This window comes from Balaenoptera ricei, chromosome 7 (assembly GCF_028023285.1).
Source record: "Balaenoptera ricei isolate mBalRic1 chromosome 7, mBalRic1.hap2, whole genome shotgun sequence".
NCBI classification, from domain to species: Eukaryota; Metazoa; Chordata; class Mammalia; order Artiodactyla; family Balaenopteridae; genus Balaenoptera; species Balaenoptera ricei.
In genome coordinates, this window is record NC_082645.1 from 67,692,255 (window position 1) to 67,708,490 (window position 16,236).

General features: G+C 40.7%; 1 protein-coding gene across 7 annotated transcripts in view; it reads right to left on the bottom strand.

Annotated features, from left to right (window-relative positions):
* ZNF385B (zinc finger protein 385B) overlaps positions 1-3,116 on the bottom strand; it is a 422,990-nt gene extending 419,874 nt beyond the window's left edge. For all 7 annotated transcript variants that reach the window (XR_009504237.1, XM_059928242.1, XM_059928241.1 and 4 more), the window contains exon 1: positions 3,018-3,116. The gene's annotated coding sequence lies outside the window, so the exon portion shown is untranslated. The remainder of the gene's footprint in view (positions 1-3,017) is intronic.
* Between the last annotated feature and the right edge of the window lie 13,120 nt (positions 3,117-16,236).

The window sequence follows — 16,236 nt, forward strand, 5'->3', positions numbered from 1 at the left end:
GAAGAGTCTGAACAAAGACAGTCACCGTGGCAATAAAAAGGTAGATAGAGAAGCCAGCATGGTGAGGCATTGTGCAGATGGAGTCCATAGGATTTGTCTGTGAATTATGTGTGGGAAGCAAATATATTGGAAAGATTCTGGGTGATTGTGTGAAATACAGAAATTGACAGAGTCACCTTTGTTCATGCAAGGAGAAAGATGTTGATTAGAGTCTAGACCTGTTAGATTTGAAGCACCTGAGAGTACTATAAAGCCATCTCGTAGGTGGTTCAAATGTCAATATGAAATTCAGGCAAGTGGAAATAATCTAGCACTAATAAGAGGACACCACTGAATAAAAAGTCACATGCAAAAGAGCAAAAAGGAGGTCATCTATACAGCAACGAAGATCAAGAAAAATCTGCAGAATAAAAAAAGAAGACGAAAAAAGAAAAGGGAGGATACAAAGACCATATTGAGACACAGGGAGAACAGAGACAGCAGTCAGGGAGGTAGTAAAATACAGTGAAATGGTGGGGTAGGAGAGGAGGGGTCACAGTAAAGACTCAGAAGCAAATAAAAGGCAGTGGGAAACTGGGACAAACGCTCGTTGTCCTTTAGATCTTCGAAGACACAGGATTTTATAGGCACAGCAGAAAGCCAACTTTGCTCTTTATTTCTGTGAACAAAGATTTTCGCAAATAAAGCAGTTGCTCCTGTGAGAAGTAAACTCATTGTTCGGATTTTTTTTAATATAAATTGTTCCTGTTAAAAATTAAGCAATGATATCTTCAAACTCAGCTGGAAGGGAAAAATCTAAAGCGGGGGAGGCAGTCCAAGGATTTAAGATTCTTGTCTCTTCCATGGTGGGAGCTCCACACAGCATTATCTATGTAGATATTTCACCTTTTGGAATTGTGTTCGTTTTGCAGGACTTTTTGGTTTTCTTTTCTATGAGCCAGGTCACCAGCCTGATAAAAAGAATGCTGAGAACACCTGATGTACTTTGTTAGATCCTCACACAATAGTTGCACTTTGTAAAGTTACCCTCCAACTGCTGACAGGTCTCACTACTTGGCCATGTTTGGGTGACAAGTACTAATGACAGTTCCTTCTCTGGTTTGACTGTAAAGGAGATACCTCCCTTGGTTTCCTTTCTGCCTCAGTTCAAGGATACATTGAGTTCACTATTCTCTTTCTTCTTTTGCTATGTGACTCTGTATATTGGTAAAATGCTATAAAATATCAACATTATTTTCTTTAATGTAGATGCTATTTAGTGGTTATTAAATTTAAAGAGATCATTACGTAATGTAAAATAATACAATGCAAATGAAGTGCATAAAGAACTGTACTGCAAAACATTTATATCACTAGGATGATTCCACAGAGGACAGTAATTTCTCCTTTGTGAGGAGAATTCACCTTCTCAAAAGTATTTTACTACACGTGCATACAAGAGAGGTCAAGGAGATCTACAAGAATAGCTATTTGATTTGTGGTTTTCATTCCAAGCTTCCTCCAATCACTTTTGGAAATGAGTAGGAGTGTAAATTATAAATCTACAAATACTTGATTTATGGGAATATAAAATTTGAACTACAACCAACACTTTGCCCAAATAAACATTTTTTCCTCCTTAAAAACCTCACATAACAACAGAACTTGCAATGCGTATTTGCATTCTAAGGGTGTTTATCTATTACAGGCAAGGGATGGCACATATACTCATTGCACATATGGCATCAAAATAAGATGAAAGGACTCTGGAAACCCGAGAAATGGGGCCCTGAAATATTTAAGGGCGCTCTTTCCAGCCAAAACCTTTAACTTTATCTAAGACATAGCTTACTGACTTTGTGAAAAGCCTTCTTTTTAATTTGACAAATCATTTTTTTACAGCTTCATGCACTGTTCTGAAGCTGCCAGTTTCTAAGCTTTAGGCTGGGCCCTGTAACACAAATGTCTTATTTCTTCTGTTTGAGCATCTTTTACTACATCTTAACAAAGTTTGCATTCACCTTGGTGTGATGCTCTTGAGCAAAGCAAAACCAAAGGGAACTGCAAACCACATCTCTGCATGAAAATGAAGATGGGTTTCCCTAATGCAAGAACTTTTAAGAGCATTCCAAAACTGTGTTTATTTTGTACTCGTGGGGGTAGGGGGCTAGAAGGCGATTTATTTTCCTTAAAGGACCACAGCATTCCCCCCCCCCTCCCCCATGGGTCACCATAAAAACTGTACGTCCTTTAGAGGCTGTGAAAGCATTCGGGGAAACATCGTCCTGCCACCGCTCCCTTCTCCCCAAGGGCCCCCGCAAATAACAGTGGCGAAGCAGATGGTCCTCCCCTCCCCTTCTCCTTCTCCCTTCCGCAGTCCCACAGTGTCCTCCCATCCCGCGATGACACCTTCACCCAGCGCTTAGTAACCGAGCCTCCCACCCAACCCCCAGAGCTCCCAGCAAGTGCAAACTTTGGGGACCTTCTCTCTGTCTCACCGCCCCCATTTCACCTTCATTCAGCTGTAGAACTCTCTCGGGATCCCAAGCTTCGATTGCTATCTTCCTCCCACTCCTCTGCCCCCAAACTACCCATTTCCCTGTATTGAAGGGAGAGACGTCCAGCCCCAAACGTCCCAGCCCAGGTGGCGGAGGCACTGCGGCTAACCACAGACGGGTGCTGTCCTCGTCCTCTGCCTTTCTCCATCCTCTCCTCCGTTTGGGAGACTCGGAGCCCGGGAGCCCACACTGGGGACGCCTCCACTCCTCTGGCTTCCACGACCTAGTCCTAACTCCAGCGGCTCAAGGGAGCCTCAGCCCACAGGCCGGGCAAGCGGCGGCCGGGAGTCCTCCTCTACAAGTGGGACCGCGGGACAAAGTGCAAACTCTATCGGGAGGGGGGCTCCCGGCGGCCCTTCCCTCGGGCAGCGCGCCCAGGTGCGGCTCGCCCCGTGGAGGCGGACGGGGGCCCGCGGGAAGGAGGCGCCCGTTCCAGGGGCGCCGGGCCGGGTCGGGCTGGGCTGGGCACCCGGAGCTTACCTCGGCGCGCGGGCCGCCGGCGCGTGGGGCAGTGGCTCCTCCAGCCGGGAAGCTGTTGCTCGCGTTCGCGCGGCGGCGGCGGCCCCGCCGGGGCTGCGCTGGGGCTTCGCGCAGACGCTCTCCCGCGGTCTGCGGCAGCCCGGGTGGTGGCGGCGGTGGTGGCGGCGGCGGCGGCGGCGGCGGCGGCGCCGGCGACAGCTCGGCGCGGCCCCCGGAACTGTCCAACTCGGGCGGGCGCGGGGCTGAGGCTCCCGCCGCGACCCGGGCACTGAGCGCCTGCGCGCCCTGTCTCGCCCAGGTGAGGGGCGTGTGCCCGGAGCCCGCGGGGCGCGTCCGGCCCGCGCTGCGCTCGGGCCTGGCCCGGCAGCCTCCCGGCGTCCGGCCTGGCCGCGGACTCCCCGGGTCGGACCCGCCAACGCCTCTCCCGTGCGCCGAAGCTGGCGACGGTTCACCAGGCAGGGACTTGCGAGGCACACACCCTGGGGCGAATGAGGCGGGACCGTTTGGGGGCTCGTTGACACGGCGGAGTCTCCCGCAGCATCGCCGCCTTTAAATCCCGCCTTTCCAGGCGTGCGCGCACCGCGAGGGAGAGGAGACTCCGTCCGGACCAGGGGGTCCTCGCAGTCCTCGGCCTCGGGGTCCCGGTCCCTGAAAAAATTCTTGGCAACCGCAGAGGTCCCAAAGCCGGGATGCTCAGCGGCGCGGCAGGGCGGATCTTTCAAATATTAGTCAAGCCAGAGTGAAACTCTCTTCTTGGAGATGGTCAGAACAACTATTTGTTTTTCTTCTTTGACCTGCCCTCGGCTCCAAGACCACACCAAGCAGCCTCGGCGTTTTTGGCGGAGCCGGGAAGGCCAGCAGCGCTGAAGGCATCGCAGCCTCGCCGCGGATCTAAAGGGCTCTTGGATGGGGGGGCTCCTACTCCTCTGGATTTCTCTTCCGTGCTTATTTAAGTTTTCAAAACTAAAACATGTCATCGGTTCCCCTGATGTAGGGCATCTTGCGAAAATAATGCAAACATAGCCAAAGTGCTGGGTTCTGAAAGGGAGAGCGCTTGGAAAGAAAACATTTAAGGGGATAGGAAAAATAATTTTAGAAAGAGCAATTTTCTGAGATTATTTGGCTGGAGAAGTTCAAGAGTAATAAATGACAAGAGAGCTGTGTCTTACAACAGAGATTTTTTTTTTTTTTTTGACCAGATGATTTTAAAATATTATTCTTTGGTTCTCTTCTTGGATGATTGACACTAACTCCATCAATAATTAAGCCAGCAGCTGTTCATGTCTTGGCATAATAGTCCAGAGTAAATATCTTAACGTCCAGCCAAAGCCAGTGCTGTTCTCCAGGGTGGTTTGAGATTTGACAAACACACATGCACATCATCCTAGAGCTTTCTAAAGGAGCAGGTTGTGTTTATTACCCACCTTGGAATTTAGGGTTATTGCAGGCACCAGCACACCTGTGATACCAGCGTGAGAAGGGCGTATAAGCTGACAGATCGTTTTTATATTTTTAGAATTCTAAATATCTTCACATCCAGGTACACAGTCTTACTTAATCATTACTAAGAGCAGGCACTTATTTGGTATGTTTATTCTGAAAACTGAACCCTATTTGAAATTGCCACAGGAAGCCAGCACCAACATTAAACCAGTATAACCCAGAAGACCGTGAGCTATGATAACTGCTTAAGTTGTCTCACAAAATCATTCTCTTAAGGTCTCTCTCCCCATCAGTGAAGGTTATACTGAAAACAAGTCATGAATTTCATGAGTCCCTGAAGGTCAGTAAGGTGGGGTTCTGGCAGACGGGGACTGGCAGGAAATTCCAGAGGCAAAAGCCTTCCATGAGAAAAACACCCAGCTTCCAGTGCCCTGCCCTTCACAGTTGGGAACAGTGTGGTTACTACTGAACCTAGATAAGTATTGGTATCTCCAGGTACCTAAAGTGCAGAGCAAGGGGGAGGGGTCCTTAAAGCCTCAAGTCAACACCTTGGATTGCACTTGGAGGCAAATGAGTAACCTCTGCAGAGTGGAACACCTGTGAGAAGTGTTCCCTGTGGCTTGCACAATTTAGCAGCATGTGCATTTTTTATGTCCTGCAAACTGCAACTATATCCTTCTCTCCTCTCTGTCTATTTTTAATCACCTATAGCGAAGACTTATGGTGGAGAATAGTTTGAGGGCTGCATTTCCTAACAGCTGAAAGAAGCATAAAATTCGTGCAGACAACTCCCAATTTTTCACCTGTGCCATAACTAAGAACTGTGCCATCATGTCCTTAGCCGGGATAGGATTCAGGCCTCTGGAGGCCCAAGCACTGAAACACTTGCAGTGCCTCCTTTCTAAATGCACTTCAATGTGGAAACAACATTAAACTAAAACAATACAAGATTTAAATATATAGAAACAACAGCTGCTCTATAGATTTTCTGATTGCAAATTTGTGCCTATTATATATCTTGGCATTCATTGCCTGTTCCTTTTCAGTGCCATCTGATGTAGGGGGTCCTTCTATCCTCAAATTCTCCCACCATCATTTCCCTAAAACCATTATTGCTCATTCCTGGCAATAATGAAGTAAACCAACTCAGAGAACTGTTAGCCCTAGGCGAGGAGCATTCAGAGAACTGTCAGGAGAGCAGCAACACAGAGGATTGTGCAGCGAGAAGTGGTCCCTAAACATTGAGAAGAAACATAGCAGAAAGAAATTAATTTGAGCCTTTTTCTACTATTTGTGTTAATGAGGTGTGTGGTGCATTGTTTCCTAAACATTGAGGAACTTAGGCAAACTCCCTTTAACTATGTCCATAAATTCATACTTTCCAGTAGATAAAGAACTTGGTATTAACAAGAACAGCATCAACAAATGTGAAGACTTCATCAATCACTTCGCTTTACTCTCTAAGAAATGGATAAGACCTTCTACATAAGAAATGGATAAGTAAGACTTCCTATAACAAGGCCCTATAGACATTTTAGATTGCTTTGCAGCCATCATCAACTCTCTGGTCTCAGAGCTGGGGACCATATTTTGAAAACCACGCTTGCAATGGAAGAAGAAAACTGAACTAGGAGTAGGAGATTCAAATTCCAATCTCAGCTGTCACTTTCAAGCCTAGAGACCTTAGTTTCTTCATCTGTAAGACAGGACTAATTATATCAGCCTTGTCTCAATGGGTTGCTGTAAAGACATAATGTTTATGAAACACTTTGGAAACTATATAGGAATACAGGTACTGTTGGTTGATAATTGTCTTGCTCGTATTTCGCTTTTCCTCCATTGCTTTAGAGGTGTTCTGCAAACTTTCCCTCAAAGTGTCTTTTAACTCTTGTTTTGCTTTTCAATAATCTCCACTATGAATCTTTCCTGATAACTGTACTTGCAGGTGGCTCCAGTGTCATGTAATGTGGAAAAACATGTTCTAGTGTTGAATGAACAGGACTTGAGCTCTGGCTTAGTACTGACTCACTAGCCATGTGATGTTCTTCATTCCCTCTAACCTTCAGTTTCCTCATCTGTAATGTGCGAAAATAAATATACCTTCATCATAGGGGTTATCCTGAGGATCAAAGCAAACAGGAAAGTATTTTGCAAACTGTAAAATACCTGACAAATGTTTATTGTAATTTATGTTAACAACTATTTGGAAAATAAATAGGAGGTTTATCTCCATATTGGGCAATAAGATCTAAAATGTCTTAGAAATACCAAAAAAAATAAATTATATATATATATAGGACTTCATATATATATATATATATATATATATATATATATACACACACACATATATATAGGATTTTCAGAGCAACTTACAACTAGATGGAAGATAGTATAACTTTTTTTTCAATAGGCCACTAAATTATATTTATATACAAGGGTATATGAATATTGCAAATATCAGAAAATCTTTTATTTCAACTTCCACATATTATGAGAAATTATGGAATGAATGTGACATTTGTTCTTAAAAGCCCCAACTCAGGCTCAGCAAAACATTTTGTTTTTGTTCAAAACCACTGATATTATCTTAAGATGTCTGCCTACTCAAGATGGATAACAATGAATTGAAACACAAAATGTTGAGGGTTTTTTGATTAGGTAATTTTCATTCTCATTTTCTCATACGTTTGATGAAGCATATGAGATGTGACAGATAGTTCTTTAAGGCTAACGAGTTTGTTTCATGCAGAAATTCCAACTTTGAACCATCCAGTTATATCTAAGAAAATGAAAACGAAAAAGTGGAGGAAGTTGTTTTAAGTGTAAATCTAAGGCTATTTCTGAGTTGTCAATTTGTGCTTTACATTTATCTCATTTCTAAACCTAACTGTATTATCTTTTAAATCTAAATGGAGTATCTGCCTTTTAGAAGGAGAAGGGATATAGAACTTATTGCTAAATTTCAGGCTTACTTGAGGAACTGTGCTAGTCTTTTTTTTTTCTCCCTGTCCTAGGGAATTGTTTTTATGTGACTCACTAGTATTCTATTCAGTGAAAAAGAATTGTCCTTTTGGGGCTTCCCCGGTGGCGCAGTGGTTGAGAATCTGCCTGCTAATGCAGGGAACACGGGTTCGAGCCCTGGTCTGGGAAGATCCCACATGCCGCAGTGCAGCTAGGCCCGTGAGCCACAACTACTGAGCCTGCGCGTCTGGAGCCTGTGCTCCGCAGCGAAAGGCCACGATAGTGAGGCCTGCGCACCGCGATGAAGAGTGGCCCCCACTTGCCGCAGCTAGAGAAAGCCCTCGCACAGAAACGAAGACCCAACACAGCCAAAGATAAATAAATAAATAAATAAATAATAATTAAAAAAAAAAAAAAAAAAAAAGAATTGTCCTTTTGGCCTACAATTATTTTTTAACCGGAGACTGAGTTCCCTTCCATCTTCCTTTTTTTTACTTGAATACTATTAGCAGAGAAGGGCCATGTAATGAAATTCCTTGCTCACTAATATGTGTCTTCCCTTTTCACATTGAGCACATTATTTCTTTATCTTGATATTTTAAAAGTAATTAGTTAAGTATTTTTCCCATGTGTGACCAAGATCTGTTTGTTTTTACCTTTTCCTCGTAAAAACTTATTTTCTTGAGATCTAATGGAATTGATTCCTTGCTGTGGCAGTGTGCCCCCTTCTCTGAGGAAATAACATTTTTTATGTCCAGAGGTGATCGATATTGTAAAAGTATTCCTCCTAGACCCCAACCACGGCTTTGAGGTAGTAACTGTGACTCTTCTTACGTATCTGTCCCTTGAAACTTAATCCAGCACTGCCTTGGGCCCCAAAATGAAGGTTGCATGACTTTACAGTACTCCCAAATCCTTCCCTAATGAGATTGCAAGGTGATTACCCTGGTTAGCACATATTCCCCTGTTTGGCTCTTTGCTCTGAGATGGATATAAAATAATCTTCTCTGAACTGCATTTGCAGTTTTAATTTCCTTCCACTTTTTGTAAATCTGAAGATGTGGTGATATTCCTTTCAAAAACATTGATCTATTTCTTAGTCTTAGCTCTTCAGTCCATGCCCTTGTGCATTTAACTCACAACCACCTGGTAACTGGGGAAGCTCCCCAGTGACTAAAACCTTTTGATTTAAGATTGCATTTTTTCAAGAGTTTTTCACTTTAACCTATGCCATAATTTTAGATAAATTATGAGTGTTGAACGTACTGTGTTGAATAATTTTCAAAAGGCTTCAGTGTCTGAATAGCCAACACAGAGCTTATTGAAGAATACAGTGTTCCACATACTGTAAATGCATTGTCTCACTTATTGTCATAAGAATCCTATGAGGGGGAAAATATACCATTTTACAGAGAGGGAAAACGAGAAGCAGTACATTTGTGATATGCAGAAGGTCACAAATAGAGCTAAAATTCTAATTCAAGTTTTTCTTATCTTTAAAAAGCTCTTTATAGGCTGCTTCTTGAGGTTAATCAAAAGTATTGATTAGGCTAAGTTCCACTGGGAGTAGAAATCATACCCTACTTGCTCTGTAGTCCCTTATAAGACCTAACATATAGTACCTTCCAAAGAGCAGCTCAATATCTGTGTGCCGAGTAAATGGTTTCTCATTTTCTGCTTTTCACTCACTACAACTACTGTCACCCTAGCTTCTGAAACCATTCTCAACTTAGGAAACGTAAGGCAGGGTTTCAGGAAGGGAGTTGAGAGGGCTAAGGAAGAAAACCCCTATTTCTTCACAAACTCCAAATATGTTGTAGTCTTTGAGCTCTCAGTCAATATCCTTCAATTTTGGACAACGATCTGAACCTCTCTAAACAAACTCCTTACAGATGGTAGCTATCTCATATCTTACCTTTTCAATGAGATTGTCTGACTCTTAAAGCCAAAGACTGTTCCTCATATTTCGCCTTTACCGCCAGCCCCCCCTACCTCCAGTGCCCAGGACTGAATCAAACTAGTTGTAGGCATTCAATGCAAGCTGGAACGGAGCGGTGAATTTCCATTCTTATTCATACATTCACAGTGCAAAGGGCAGGACCTGACTCTGCTGCACAAAGGAAGTGATGCTCAAGAAACCAGATTCAGACTGTCATTCAGTCATTTCAGTAAATATTATGTGTTTAATGCACAAGTCTGCATTAGGCATCAGCACTACTTGGCCAGTTTAAGGGGCCATCTTAATCCTAACAAAATAATTCAAGATGCTCTTGAAGCTATCCTACTTAATAGTATTTTGTGAGTGTTCTTTGTGATCAGAGCCCTCTATCCAAGTACTCTCCAAGAATTTTTAAACTATTGGGATCAAGCCTGGAGTACAAGTAACAATCATTTAAACATCAAGCATTAACTGAAGAACTCCATGCTACTAAAGGGATATCTTAGGGGAGCGGTTGAAATCATGTAGCTCAGGTGGGTTTTCTGAAAAAGATTCCTTGAATAAAACAGACCAAGCTGGATTATAATGGAGAGCAGGGACAGCATGCGGGATAGTATGGGATTACGAAAAGACCTGGGTTGGGGGTAAAACTTGAATTCTATCATATAATATTGTACATCAACTATACTTCAGTTTAAAAAAAAAAAACTTGAATTCTATCCCAGCTACTTGGAAAGCAAGCTTGGACAGCTGAATTAAATTCCCTGAGCTTCTGTTTCCCTATCTGTTCCGCTACAGTACTACCTTGAAATCTTCCAAACTGACCTCAATGAGCTTGTTAACTCTTCACTTGTTAACCTGTCCTTGCTTGCAGTTATTTCACACTTTTGAGTGAAAGTTTCTCACTTCAGATACAAACATCTAAACTTCCACAACAGATCAACTAAATAGTCAGTTTACTACATTATTGAAAATTTATTTGCTAAAAGTAAGATTCTTTGGAAGGTCTGATTTTGTTCCCAATTGAATAATTAGCAATGTCTGGAGACATTTTTAGTTGTTATAAGTTAGGGGGGTTGTAGGCATCTAGTATGTAGAGGGCAGGGATGCTGCTAAACAATCTATAATTCACAGGTCATAACCCCAGAGCAAAGAATTACCCAACAATAACCAAGCTTGGGAAATTATAGGACAATTTTGTGTGGACAAAGGATGGGTATATGCAATGTTCATGCTCACTAAAAATTAAAAACGTTTATTTAAAACAGCATTCAGACCTTCCCTGGTGGCGCAGTGGTTAAGAATCTGCCTGCCAATGCAGGGGACATGGGTTCGAGCCCTGGTCCAGGAAGATCCCACATGCTGTGGAGCAACTAAGCCCGTGCACCACACTACTGAGCCTGTGCTCTAGAGCCCGTGAGCCACAACTACTGAGCCCGTGTGCCCCAACTACTGAAGCCCGCGCACCTAGAGCCCTTTCTCTGCAACAAGAGAAGCCACCACAATGAGAAGCCTGCGCACCTCAATGAAGAGTAACCCCCGCTCACCGCAACAAGAGAAGCCTGCGTGCAGCAACAAAGACCCAATGCAGCCAAAAATAAATAATAAAATAAAATAAATTTATTAAAAAAAAGCATTCAATAACATCAAATTAGCTGTCTTTTTAGAGGTTATAAAAAAATAAAACAATATGGCAAAGGTATGGTGAAATGGATGTCTTATTCAGTGGTGCAACTTTTCTACAAGCAGTCTTTTGCCATATTTATCAAACTCTTAAAATGATTATTCCTGTTGACTTAGTAATTTTAATCTAGGACTACATCTTAATGAAATAATGCTAAATGTGGACAAAAATGAGCCACAAATAAATGTTTATCAGGGCCTTACTAATGATAAGAAAAACTGAAGACAATCTAAAGAGAATAGTTAAACATATCCCATTAAAGGAATATTATGTAGCTATTTTTGATGATGTTTGTTAGGACTTTGTAGTAACATGGGAAATTATCGATAGCAATGTAAAGAGGAAAGGAGAAAATAACTGTAATACAGCATAATCACTACTAAGCAAGATAAACCAATGCATGGCAAGCTGGAAGGAAATGCAAAACCCATCCATATCAATTGATTTACAAAAGTTTTGATTGACACAACATTTCAAGCACATTATATAAGTCACACTATTTAGACTTGGGTATATCTTCATTATTGTATTTTGTGGTTTATACCATCTGATTTTTCTTTCAAAATGTTAAATTTTCCTGGTTTAGAAGCCTAAGGAGACAATGAGTTTGCTTTTTATTTTCTTCATCATACTAAGGATGTAGTTATATGTTATATGAGAAGATTAAACAATCGGGCTTGCTCTCATGCACTATTGATGGGACTGTAAATTGATATAACCTCTCAGGAAGTTACCTGATTAGTGTGCACATCCTTTAACACAGCAATCCCACATCATCCTAAAGACACACTAACACATCCAAGCAAAGCAGTATGTACAGAGATGTTCATTACATTGTAGTTTGAATAAGAAAAAAATTGGAAGAAAACTAAGTGCCCAACAACAGAGGAATGGTAAAATAAATTACCCTATTATACATTAACTAAACATTTTACAGGCATAAAGTATTAACATATTAACTTTTGTTATAAAAGTAATAAATGCTTTTCAAAAAGCAGTTGGCAGAGAATGAAGTAGTATACACTTGGTTTGTTAGTAATGATAATGCTCAAGCTAGTTCAAAATCTGTTAAAATATCTGGGTTTTTGAAACCAAAAGTTCATCTGTTCCAATCTATGTATTTATTTTGCTTAATAAAAAATAATAAATATTAAGCACAATTTGGTCAAGGAATGAAGAGGCATATCTATCTAGATTAGTATTAGGGTGCCACTCAAGCTTATCACAAGAGTCATAAAATTAAATTTCATTTGTTTTAATCCCAGCCAGTCACTGCATTCCCTGGCTTAGATGAGCTTCCCTATTGCTGGGAACTTGCTCTTCTTGAGACAACCCTGCCACCTCTAGACAGGTTCAATTATGCAATGTTTCTTCTTTAGAATAATTCTAAATTTATATATAAATTTTCCTCATTTCTATTTCAAAAGCTTATTTCTTCTAAGCAGTTTTTTAGTTGTGTACAGGCTTCCTGCTTATCCTCTTCCATTGAAAGAAAAAAAAATAACCTTCAGGTTTGGCCACCCAAGGTGAAAATTGGGCAAGGCACCACCACACCTCTCTTGCCCTGAATATACTCCAAAAATAACAACTAAATATCTAGCCACTAAGCCTTCCCTCTCCATTATTGCTAACCTGTAATTCACACTCAGTCTTCCTTTTCATCACTCCTGATAGCCTTACACCAGGTCCTTTTCAACTATCCATTATTTATCTCATATTAAATTCTTATGGAACATTCAATCATCTCAAAACCCCCAGTCCACACTCTTACCCAGCAAGACAAGCTTCACTCTTGCATTCCTGGAAGGGAGAAACCATCTGACTTGAGCATTGTCAACTTTCTTCCTCATCACAAGGAACACCTCAGAATTTCTCCAACTTCATCTCTCCTCCTCCATGCACACTTGATGCCAATTTCTCTTCCTTCCTTCAGTGCAGCTCCCTCTATAGTCTTGATCTCATTTCCTTTTGCCTGGCTCCATCATTGGAGATAATACCTTCATCTCTGAAATACCTTCGATCTCTCCTATTTTACTCAATCTGCCCTCTCACAATTAATACATTCAGGGGTCTCCTGTTTTCAAAATAAGAAAAACAAAAAAAACAGAAAAGCTTTTCTTGCCTTTGCTTCACCTAAAGCTGTTGTCTTCTTTCATTTTTACTTTTTCATCAACATTTATTTAATATTTTAAGTGACTTTGTGTACAAGATACCCTGCTATGTAGCTCTGTAGTAGAGTTAGGGATATAAAAATAAATAAGATACAAATCTCTGATTTAAAAGCCTAATCTATTTCAGGAGGCAAATACACACACACACACACACACACACTCCTTGGAAAAAACTGCCTCCACTTGCTTCTTGCACTTTCTTACCTTCTCTTCAATCAGATCCATTATTTCCTCAAAGTTCCACTTCCAATAAAATCAATGATATATTGATTCCTAAATCTCAAGCCTTCCCACTTCTCATGCTGTTTTGTTTTTCTCATTCTAGAAGATGCTGATGGTTGCAAAAGTATTTTCACATGTATGTTCATAGTTAAATCTCACAATAACCGTGTAGGGGAGATATCCCACCACAACCCCAAACTCCCACACTCATTCATCAGATGAGGCTCAGGAAAAGGAAGTAACTTATCAGCAAGTGCATGACAGAGCCTGGACTTGATTCCATATTGTTAGATTCTAAAGCTCCCATGCTTCTTCCTTTACCCCTGGTGCCTTCGGTGGCTGACTAAATGAATGACTGAATGCATCTATATTAATCAACTGTGTGAATATAGAATGCAGAATGTTTGAAAACGTTTTTCTTTCTCTGACCTAATCTGACAGCTCATCATGCAGCACTAGGCATAGAATTACTGCCCAGTAATTGTTGCTGTCTAGGCTTCAACACAAAATGTATGCTGACCTTAGGTACCTGGATGGGGAAGATGGTGCCTGGTTTTACGGAAATGCTGTCCTCAGGATTCCTGTCACGGAAGTACCTTCTACGTGAACAAGTTTTATAATAGGATCTCTTGGTGCCTAAACTCAAGAGCCCTAGGCTAAAGATCAGATGAACTCACCTTTATCATATTTCACTACTAGAAGGTAATGTTTTAGTGAAGTCCGAAGTTACAAATAATCACCTTCATTCAAGTATTTTTGAGTAATCAAAGACATTGGAGCATCTTAAATACCCAAACTAAATTCATTGTTGATTTCTCAACCTATACGATCTTTAATTAATGGATTCATTCTTACTTTGTTATACTCTAATCATTCTGAAACTCTTGTGATCCTGGTATCATGTAAAAATGTCTAAATGAATTCTTTATCACTTTCTTTCTTCCTTTCTTATAAAAAATTATGAACACAGTCTATCTAGAATTGCTGCCTCATCTAATTTGTTTGCAGGTAACTTTTTTTTTAACTGCCTACATCTGTTGTCCCAGGAAAAAAATGTTGCCTGATAAAGGTAGCTCTCCACCTGCTTCTTCTAAAGTAAGATATATAAACACATCTGGGTTTTTATCTTCTAAACAATCTCTTGCTTGTAGTGCTAATTAGCCTAGTCATTTACTTTTATTTGTTGCCATCCTATTTGAACGTTTTACTGCCATTTGAAATGTTTTCTGAAACATGCTGCTTATTTTCTTTCTCTACTCTAGTATGTAATTTTTCCTTAATTTGGCTTCTTTACATTGTTTTCTTCCTCCTTCACAATTTTTTTTGTAAATGGGTATTTTTAAATCTCTTCCATATGTCTCTATTACTGGCCTAAGATCTCTGTTAGGTATTTATTTGTGTGAACCGCTGTCTTTTCTTTCTTTTTTATTTCCTTGGATAAAACCACCTTAATTGTGTTCTATTTTTTTGAAGGGCTTATGATGAAATTGAGTAAAATCTTTATGTTTGCAATCAGTCAGCCACTTGCTGGGTACCCATCACATGCACAGCACTGTGCTAAGCCATGGGTTGGAAAAGCCAGGCAGAAGGAAGACCATGAAAATAGAATGGAATACAAGAGTTCTTAAATTCAGGGAAAGCTAAAGGATAACAGGATAGAGTACCTAAAAAACTCAGAATTCAAAAAGATATATGTAAATATGGCAACCAAGTACAAATGGACTCTATGATTCTCAGGGGATAAGCAATGATGAGTTGGAGTCATCAGTGAAGGTTCTTGGGAGTGATGGACTTTGCTCAGGGAAGTGTATAGGGTGTCAGTGGTCCAGCTGGCTGTGGCAGTATCCCAGCTAGAGGAAATGGCACAGGGGTAGAAATGAACAACTCATTCAGACAATACCTAATTTGTTGCTGCCTGGATGAGGGAATCAGAGTCAGCAGAAAATGAGATACCAGAGGAAAGTTGGAGAGAATAGAAGGAAAGAGGAAATTTTAATTAGCAGAACTTGTTCATGTGATTCTGATTCTGATCCTTCTCAGTTATGTGTGCTGCAAATATTTTCCCCCAGTTATTAGCTTGTCTTCTATCTTTTCTTAAAGATGGCTTGATGAGCACAAGTTCTTAATTTTAGAGTAGTCAAATTTATCAATCTCCTCCTTTATGATTTGCACATCTATATCTTGTTTAAGAAATACTTCTCTACCTTGAGGTTAGAAAGATACGCACCTATGCTTTATTCTAAAAGTTTGCAAGTTTGGCTTTTGACATTTAAGTTCTCAATTCATCTGCAGTCATTGTCGGTGGTCCACATTTTTTCCTAGCTCAGCTGATTCAATTGTCTTTCCTTTCCCAATGATCTACCATATTCCCTCTGATATATACTAAAAGTTGCACTAGTCTGTTTCAAGTTCTCTGTTCTGTTCCTCTGGCCAATTAGAAAGTAATGTCCCTTACCACCAATACTTTTAAATGCTGCCTCAGTTACAATAACTTTGCAATTGATACTTTATATTTGGTACAATATTAAATCTATAGATCAATTTGTATATGGTAGGTAGGTAGGTAGATGGTTGAGTCTTCAATGAACCAATGATGATAGTTTTCATGAACCCAGAATTATGATTAATCTAATTCTATGCACTTTAGGTCCAAAGATTGCTGTGGCTGGGGAGTAAATGGGATGCCACTGATTGCATTTTTGAGGTATATTTTTTTAAGTCAGGTCCTATTTTAGATTGTATAATGAATGACACTGAGGAAAACAAAGTAAACACAAGAAATCAGCCAAATCAAAA